The sequence below is a fragment of the Terrapene carolina genome, unplaced genomic scaffold (genome assembly GCF_002925995.2).
Source record: "Terrapene carolina triunguis isolate 2854851 unplaced genomic scaffold, T_m_triunguis-2.0 Scaffold33392, whole genome shotgun sequence".
Taxonomy (NCBI): Eukaryota; Metazoa; Chordata; order Testudines; family Emydidae; genus Terrapene; species Terrapene triunguis.
In genome coordinates, this window is record NW_020697743.1 from 2,958,346 (window position 1) to 2,968,584 (window position 10,239).

Genomic DNA, 10,239 nt, shown 5'->3' on the forward strand with positions numbered 1-10,239 from the left:
TTTCTCTTCATCTCTTACTTCTTTTGACCTTTCTCCTGTTCCCCTCCCACCACCAGGAGGGGTGAGGCGGGCTGGCTCCCACTGGCTGTAGGATCTGCTGCTGCAGGGGTTGTGGGTTAGGGGTGTTCCTCTTGGGGAGGCAGAGGCGGAGCAGAGAATGAGCTTGGGTAGAGTCAAGTTCTTCTTGTCCTGGTTAAGTGGTGACTGGGCTTTTAAGGGGACCATGCTGATCGTTCACACACACACCCTGCCGAGTGCTGCAGGGAGGTGAAGGAGGAAACCGTTGGCACAGAGATGAAGCAGACTGAAGTAGGGACAAACACAAGGGTGGAGCAGTCCATGGTGGGTTCCTGTGCGCTGCCCTGAAGGGAGTATAGAGCATGGGCCTGGGGAAGGCCAAAACTCACATCCAGGTAGATCATCAACCTACTCCTTTGTCCCAAGGGCCAGGAAGGCCTCTGGTTTTTGCTCTCTTTGGTAGCTGGAGCTGCTCTGATTTGGGGGTGGGGTGGGCAGAGGTGGGAAGAGGCCATAGGATTTAATCAAGTGTCAGGGGGAGACTCCCCCTCTGCGGGAGATTATGTTGCCCCTCTGTGGGGAATCCCTTCCTTGCAGATGCTGGACTCTGCCAGGAAGCCCAGCTCCCATCCCTAGCAGCTTGGCTGTTCCCTACCTGCTGTGCACCAGGCCCTCTGCAGAGAGCTGCTCTGGGCAAGGACTGCAGAGCCAGCTGTCATCCTGGCAGGTGTACCCCAGTTTCCATAACCCTGACCCATGGTCTCCCTCCGCTGGCAGGCTCTGAAGAAGGCCTGCCCAGAGACATGGATGCCATGCTGAAGAGCTTGTTGACAGCAACCCCCAGCACAGACAATCTCCAGCACATCTTGGAGGTGAGCATAATGGTCAGGGGGAGCAGGAATTTTACCTTAGCCCTGGGGAGGCCTGGAAATGAGAGACTGGGTGATCCACGTTTCCATTGTGTCCTGCTACCTGAGAGCCATCCGTGGTCAAGGCAGTCAGTGCAGGGCAGTGTTGGGGCCCTTCCACCTTCAGGGATAGAAGGAAGGCGCTGGTGCTCGACAACAGGGCTCTGCCTGGTTCTGTTGAGCACTAACTCCAAGGCCCCAGGCAGGCTTGTGGAGTGAGAGCATCAGACCCCTGTGAGGTCCAGGAGAAGGCCCTCCGAGAAGAGCACTGGCTCCTTCCTAGGAAGCTGCTGAGATTCTCAAGAAAGGATTCATCCCTTCTCTCCCATGGACACAGAGGATTGTAAGGAGCAGGGTGTTGTCCTTTATCCAACAGAGACCTGTCCTAGCTCTCACCCTCAAACCTGGGAGAGAGCTGGACACTTGACCGGATCCTACCCCTGCACTTGCCCTGGTACACTTTCTTCTCCCCTCCTGCCTTGGCTATTAAGCTATGGCTCTATGAACATGAAACAAACAGGAACTTCTTCTGTATCTCTAAGCCAAACTGGTTTATCAAGTCTGACCCCTCAACATATTTCGGGGGGCGTATTTCCAGTACATGTATAGAACTCATTATACCCCACTCAGACCTACATCACACACGGATATTCATCACCGGAGTGTTGTCAGCTTTCCAAACATAACAGCGGCCATACTGGGTCAGACCCAAGGTCCATCTAGCCCCATATCCTGTCTTCCGACAGTGGCCAATGCCAGGTGCCCCAGAAGAAATGAACAGAACAGGTAATGATCAAGTGGTCCATCCCCTGTCGCCCAGTCCCAGCTTCTGGCAAATAGATGCTAGGGACAGCATCCTTACCCATCCTGGCTAATAGCCATTGATGGACCTATCCTCTATGAGCTTACCTAGTTCTTTGTTGAACCCTGTTATAGTCTTGGTCTTCACAACATCCTCTGGCAAGGAGTTCCACAGGTTGACTATGTGTTGTGTGAAAAAATACTTCCTATTTTTATTTTTCAACCTGCTGCCTATTAATTTCATTTGGTGACCCCTAGTTCTTGAACGCTGAGGAGTAAATAACATTTCCTTATTTACTTTGTCCACACCAGTCATGATTTCAAAGACCTTTTATCATATCCCCCCCTTAGTCATCCCTTTTCTAAGATGAAAAATCCCAGTCTTCTTAACCTCTCCTCATTTGGCAGCTGTTCCATACCCCTCCAGAACCCTTTCTTGAGTGGTAACAGCTAATTTAGATCCCATCATTTTATATGTAGAGTTGGGATTGTATTTTCCAATGTGCATTTCTTTGCATTTATCAACATTGAATTCTGAACATTGAACATTGCCATTTTGTTGCGCAGTCACCCAGTGTGGTGAGATCCTTTTGTAGCTCTTTGCAGTCTGCTTGGGATTTAACTATCTTGAGTAGTTTTTTTATCATCTGCAAATTTTGCCACCTCACTGTTTACCCCTTTTTCCAGATCATTTATGAATATGTTGAACAGTACTGGTCTCAGTTCAGACCCCAGGGGGACACCACCATTTACCTCTCTCCATTCTGAAAACTGACCATTTATTCCTACCCTTTGTTTCCTATCTTTTAACCAGTTACCAATCCATGAGAGGACCTTATTAGGTACCTGTATGGTACAATAATTCTGCATTGAATCAGTCGATTCAATTGCTTATTCTTTGGGGTGCAGAGACCCTCTGTTCTCCCCCTGGGGTGACAGAACCCTGATTGTCACATCTGTCTTTCAGGCTCTGTCCCAGCCTCTCACAGAGATGTATCCTGCAGCCAACCCAGCTCAGGGAGCAGTGGAGACAGGTGATCTCATCCTGTCAACCCAAGCAACATGGGTCTCATTGAGGCTCAGATGGAAGATCCCATGCATCTCCTGGAGGTAAGAACCGTTAACTCTTCCTGTCACTTGGGGCTCTTGCAACAAACGGGGCTACTGCTACATACCCTGGTTGGGAGCTTTCCCTATCCCTGGATCCCAGCCCTGGTACAGAGACCTATTTCTCATCATGATATCCTCCTTTTATTCTCAGAGGATGCATCCAGGATCCTGGATAATGTTTTCTGCAGGAGGTTTGAACGGGGAGAGATCACTCACTGTCAGGACCCAGAGATCTTCAACCCGGGGCTGTAGGGTTCATGGAAGCAGCCACACTCCAACCCTCCACCTGGAAGCCTGCTGAAAATTGCTTACCTGGGACCCATGAAGTTCAGCCCCAGTTTGAGGCTCCACTCCTGAGGTCCTATTGGAGGAGTCCCAGAGAAGCTAATTGGCCCTCTGGCTCTGCTTAAGGCAGCAGCAGGAAAAGGAAGCTGACTGAACACCAGGGCTGCTCCCTGTTCTGGACCATGTGCTGCCTGTTTCTGCTGCGGCTCCCCTGGCTTGATTTCGTGGCATCTGATTTGTGGTTGTGATGGCAAGTTTCTCTTGTGCTTCTGATCTTCCAGAATCCTGACCCAGCTGACTCTCAACTCCTGTGTCATGTGAGTGTGGACTCTGGCTCTGACCAGTAGGTCTGGCTGCCCTTGACCGAGCCGTGACATTGTACAATTTCTCCAATGCTCTTTTTTGCTGTCCAGCAAGATACACCAGTACCTTGGCTCCCAAAGTCCTGGTTGCTTGCTATTCAAGGGCTGAGGGGTAGTGCTTGTATTGCCCCCACCCCCACCCCAGCTGCTTTTCCTATGGGAATCTCCCTAGAGCAGAGGAGAAATCTCCTCTTTTCTTCGGATCAGTCCCAACAGTAATTCCACCCACCCTGGCCTCACCTCAGCTACTTTGTTGACCTGGGATCAGGGACCACTTTTGAAGCCCTTAGCATGTGAGTGGAGGTGGGAGCAGAGGCTGAAGCTCCAGCAGTTTCCACCAAAGAACACCACCTTGTCTTTCTGTGGTCTGACTAGGGCTCACCATCCATCTTGGAGCTGAACACCAAATGGGAGCTGATAGATTGTCCTTGGTGGGCCATGTTCTTGTGTGTGATGGAACTGTGTGCCAGAGAGGGCCAGGAGAAGATGCACCACGCATGGCCAGGACCGGGCTAAACAGTCTGTAATGGTAGGTGAGTCAAACCTTGGCCACATATAGATACCTTAGGCATCCGTGGGGACTGAATCTGGGCCCTTCGCTGCCAAGAGCACAACTCACTCCAATTTGAGTCATTACGGTAGTGACCCCTACCAGCCCCTCTGAGGGGGTCAGTATTATCTCTGTTAGCTGGCGCACAGGGATGGAAAGCAACTGTCTGCAAGGTCACACACAACATCACTGCCAGAGGCAGGAAGGAAGCATGGTACTGATACCAGTCCAGCTCCAACCACTAGACTCCACCCGCCTCTAAAGCCAGAGAACCCCAGGAGCCCTGACTCTGACAGCTAGGCCTTAAATGACAAGACCAACCTCCCTCCCACTCAGGAAGCCATAGAAAGGGACCATCTGCTGAGCTCCCCTTTGCAATGACAGTGTCAGAGACCATTGCTAGTGGGTGCCAAGTGACTGAGCAGGGAACTCCTTGAGAGACTCCTAGAGACTTGCAGGTGTTTCACTGTGACTCTCTGGGATCTGTGGAAAGAGAGCTGCATTGAAGAGACTATCCTGCTCTAACAAAGGGTTTCTATGCTCCTAGAGAGTCAGCCAGTGAGGCCAGTTTTCAGAATGTGGAAGAGCTGTTTGGCGATGGGTTGGAGGATGGGTTGGAGGATGGGTTTGGCGATGGGTTGGCGATGGGTAGGTGGCAGCAGCTGCAGTGCCTGGGGTCCCCATGGGCCAAGCCTCCACTCCTGACACACTAAGCTAATTTCCCACTGCTCTCAGTGGGGCTTTGGCTTTAGCTGCTGGGCCTGCGTGCCTAGACAGAGGACTCAGGTATTTCCATCATGCTGCTCAATGGCAAATACAGCCATCCACAGAAGTGAAGAAGAATGGAAGTGAAAGAGTAAAGCTGGAGCATCCGCTGAGCTGCTGCAGAGCTGGGGAGAGAAGAGGGAGAACGCGAAGGTGGCTGGTGGCAGTAAGGAGGAAAAACAGTTTGGGAGCCAGGAGCGTAGAAATAAATAGTTAATGATGAATACTGCGGGCTTTGTCTTGTGTGGTGAAGGGTTGAAAATGGGTCTCTTTACTATCACACTCAACTTTAAAATAGCCTTGTACGATGAAAGGGCAGGTCTATAAAGGTAAGAAGTCACTCTAGGGGCTTGAAATCCCAGTTTCTGTCACTACTGCATGCTTCTATCAACATGATCTCAAGCCAACAAATCCCTGAGGTGGTAGCAGTAGTGAGTTCTTCTTCTCTTTTTCTGGACTAGCCACCAGAAAAAGGACACAATACATGTGGCCAAGGAAATAGGGAGGCATGGGGTCAGTCGCAGTGTTGCCTGTTAATATGGCTCTTGTCAGGGAGCACGGCAGGTTACTTTGGACTAGGTAGGAGCCACATGTCTCCAAACCTGCACATCCCGAGGCTCCAGAGACCTCTCTTCAGATCCCAGAGCTTATGTTATGTGTCCTCTCCTGCCACACTCACCTGTTGGTGACTAATGCAGTCACAGAGTTCAGGCTAGGTGTCATGCATTCCTCTGGGCTGCAAGAAGCAGGAGGACTTGAACTGCAATGGATCGTCCTGTGCATGGGCTGAGTGGGCAACCTCCCTAATGCCATATCTGGTTTCCAGCCCATCTACACTAAGGAGGAGGTGATGGACTTACCCCAAAGGTGGGTGTGGGAAGAAGCAGAGTGAAGCGGTGATCAGAAAGCCATCCCATAGCATTCCACCTAGAGTCATTCCAACAACCACCTGGCTCCTTCCTGCTGTAGGCCGCAGCCCCTAGGTTCCATAGGGAATTTTTGAATGAACCCTCTAGAAAGCTGCCTCTGGCTCTCTACAAGCTCTCACACAGCCCTATCATGAGAGGTAAGGAATAAGGTCCTGCCTCCCACAACAGCTCAGGGGAATCTTCTCAGAGAAATCACTACAGGGCGTTATGCATCTCTACAAACAGATCACTTTGCATTGTGTAGTCAAGAAGCTGCACCACTCTTTTTAGAGAAACATTAACACCCACAGGGATTTCTGCTCTAAATACTCCGGACCTGAGGGAAGGATTCTGTGGGAAAAGAGGCCGTTCCCTTGCTCCAATCCAGGCTCTGCTGTTCTGATGCTGCAGAGCAGATAGGGAAGGCTTGAGGGTTCCTGGAGAGCATGCTGCAACGCCAGCAATCCCATGCTGCAATGCCAGCAATCCCATTCTGCCTCAGCCCTAGGGACACGTTCTCTTTCTCCCCCGGCAGCTTCCAATGGAGGGAAGAAAGGAACACGTAAGATGGAGTCTCTCCCTAGCTTATAGATAACCCAACCTGCAGTAACCCAAGTGTGGACTCAGAGGAATGCTGTGGTGCAGTGTATGTGCCCTGCAAGACATCTCTCGTGAAGGGAAGCAACACTGCTCTTGGCACTGAAACCTGGGCAATAAGGAAGAGGAGCTGGAAATTCTCCCTAGGGTGGGGAAATGGGGAAACCCGGTGGGACGATGTGTATGACTGGAATGTTAATGTCACTGGTTACAACCCATTGAGGTAGGGGAGAGAGGATAAAAGTGGTGGGCAGGGTGGCACTTTACATTAGACCAGCGGTTCTCAAACTGTGGGTCAGGACCCCAAAGTGGGTTGCAACCCCATTTTAATGGGGTCACCAGGGCTGGCATAAATTTGCTGGGGCATGGGGCCAAAGCTGAAGCCCAAGCTCCACTGCCTGAGGTTGAATCCAAAGCTTGAGGGCTTCAGCCCTGGACAGTCAGGCTCAGGTTGCAGGCCCCATGTCTGGGGCTGAAGCCCTTGGGCTTTGATTTTTGCCTCCCCACGCAGGGTGATGGGGCTCGGGCTTTGGCTTTCCCCCCACACCTGGAGCGGTGGGGCTCGGGAGGGCTCAGGCTTCAGTCTCCCCTCCTGGCGTTGTTTAGTAATTTTTGTTGTCAGAAGGGAGTCGGAGTGCAGTGAAGTTTGAGAATCCCCACAGTAGACACATCATTACCTGTTTTATGTTCTTGGTTATTGAGAACCCCAGGACCTTGAATGGATAGGGATCAATCTGCTAATTCACACAGCCCAGCAGGTGAACCGGTTGGGGGCTGGCACAGTTCACTGAATCCAAACCAGAGAGCAAGAAACGTTTCTCCTTTTGCACCTGTCTGTGACTTGTGGGAAGAAATTAGGTTAGCACGGGGGACTTCCTACTGGGAAACAGACGGGGAGGTCTCCCGTAGCCAGGAGTAAATCATCCTTGGAGATTTTGAAAAATTATAAATACTTTTCTAATGCAAAGTACCTAACTAGGGGTGACTCTATTGTGGGCCTTTTTGTGGTGGATAAAGATGAACTGATCACTGGACTGGATGTTCGTGGTTGCTCTGGGGCACTGATCATGACTTGACTGTATTCAGTAAGAACCAGTAAGGAGGTTTTGGAACAAATTGATAAATTAAACAGCAATAAGTCACCAGAACCAGATGGTATTCACCCAAGAGTTCTGAAGAAACTCAAATGTGAAATTGCAGTACTACTAATTAACTGTGGTATGTAACCTATCCTTTAAATCAGCTTCCATACCTGATGTCTGGAGTATAGCTAATACGACACCAATGTTTTTAAAAGGCTCCAGAGATGCTCCCGGCAATTACAGGCCACTAAGGCTAACTTCCGTACCAGGCAAATTGGGTGAAATGATAGTAAAGAGCAGTATTATTAGACACATAGATAAACACTATTTGTTGGGGAAGAGTGAACATGGTTTTTGTAAAGGGAAATCATGCCTCACGAATCTACTAGAATTCTTTCAGGGAGTCAACAAGCATGTGGATAAAGGTGATCCAGTGCATATAGTGTACTTAGATTTTCAGAAAGCCTTTGCCAAGGTCCCTCACCAAAAGCTCTGAAGCAAAATGGGATGAGATGGAAGGTCCTCTCTGGGACAGGTAACTGGTTAAAAGGCAAGAAAGAAAGGGTCTGACTAAATGGTCAGTTTTCAGAATGGAGAGAGGTAAATAGTGGTGTCCCCCAGGGGTCTGTACTGGGACCAGTACTGTTCATCATACTCCTATGTGATCTGGAAAAAGGAGTAAACAGTGAGGTGGCAACATTTGCAGATGATACAAACCAACTCAAGTTACAGAGTGGTAGCCGTGTTAAGCTGTATCAGCAAAAAAAGTGTGGAGTCCTTGTGGCACCTTAGAGACTAACGAATTTATTTGGGCATAAGCTTTCATGGGCTAAAACCCACATCCGATGAAGTGGGTTTCAGCCCATGAAAGCTTATGCCCAAATAAATGTGTTAATCTCTGAGGTGCCACAAGTAAACCAACTCAAGTTAGTTAATGCCAAAAGAGACTGCTAAGTGTGGCAAAGGGATCTCACCAAACTAGGTGACGGGGCAACAAAATGGCAGATGAAATTCAATGTTGATAAATGCAAAGTAATGCACATTGAGAAACATGATCCCAACTCTACATCTAAAATGATGGGGTCTAAATTAGCTCTTACAACTTAAGAAAGAGATCTTGGAGTCATTGTGGATAGTTCTCTGAAAACATCCACTCAATGTGCATCGGCAGTCAAAAAAGCGAACAAAATGTTGGGAAATCATTAGGAAAGGGAAAGGGATTGTTACCCCAAAATCTCTGTGTGGAATAATAAGGAGGTGACATATACAACAGGTTCAACTCCTACCAGCATCTATCAGCTGGGAGAATTAGAAATCTGTGTGCCTCCCGCCCATGTTGCATTGAAATAAAGGATAGAAAGAATATAACCTTAAACAGAAAGCAGATTTATTAAGGGATAGATACAACTGGGGGAAGATTCACTATGGGGAACACTACAAATACCCATGAATAGATTCCAGCAAGGGGGCATAAAGCCCAGGCCCTTAAACTGTCCCTTGGCTAAACTAATAAATGTCCAAAAAATAATTACTGTCTCTCTTCTAGCTGCAGGTGGAGGACACTGGCAACGGATGGTCCGTCTCAGGATCTCTGGAACATCGGAGGATCTGGCTCTCTACTGCCCAAGCAGGAGATCAACAGATCTGAGCGGCTAGCACAGCCTTCACTGGATCCTTTGGTGGATTACAGGAGTCAGGTAAGTATCCGAGTCCTTGACAGATGTTAGTAAGCGAAGTCTTGATCTAATGCCACACAAAGAACCTGGACATGGCTGCCTCGATGGTGGACAGCACCTGCATCACCACTAACAGTCCCTTATACGCTGTCTGAGGCGCGCATTCCTGAGGCACACTCTGACAGGCAGCGCTCCCAACCGGTTCCCGCCAGTTCTCTGTCCCTCAGGTTGCGTGAGGAAAACAGAGTTTTGGCGGGAAAATGCCATGAAGAAAGGGTACCATAACGACGTTCAAACCCTTCCTATCATATGCGCCATCTTGAATTTCTAAACTCCATTTTGAATTGCAGCAACATTCCTAACAGAATATGACCATGTACCAAAATCACCTTACAGGATAGGTAAGAAGACAGAAATGTAATATTGCCTCTCAATAAATCCATGGTATGCCCCATCTTGAATACTGGAGCTGGTCTGAAAAAGATATCCTGGAATTGGAAAAGGTACAGAAAAGGGCAACCAAAATTATTAGGGATATGGAACAGCTTCCGTATGAGATGAAATTAATAAGACTGGGTGGAGATTTCAGCTTGGAAAAGAGGTGACTAAGGGGGGATATGATAGAGGTCTATAAAATGGTGACTGGTATGGAGAAAGTAAATAAGGAAGTGTTATTTACTCCATCTCATAACACAAGAACGAGGGGTCACTAAATGAAATGAATAGGCAGCAGGTTTAAAACAAAAAAAGGGAGTATTTCATCACAGAACACACAGTCAACCTGGGGAAACTCTTTGCTAGAGGATGTTGTGAAGGCCAAGACTATAACAGAGTTCAACAAAGAACTAAATAAGTTCATGGAGGATAGGTCCATCATTGGCTATTAGCCAGGATGGGCAGGGATACAAAACCATGCTCTTGAAGTGTCCCTAGCCTCTGTTTGCCAGAAGCTGGGAATGGGCGACAGGGGATGGATCGCTTGATGATTACCTGTTCTGTCGATTCCCTCTGGGGCACCTGGCATTGGCCACTGTGGGAGGATAGGATTCTGGGCTGGATGGACCATTGGGCTGATCCAGTATGGCTGTTCTTATGACCAACAGAGGGCAGACCCAACCAGCAATATGTATATTTGGTGCACTGAAAGGGTGAACTTTCCAAAGCTGACCAAAATGAT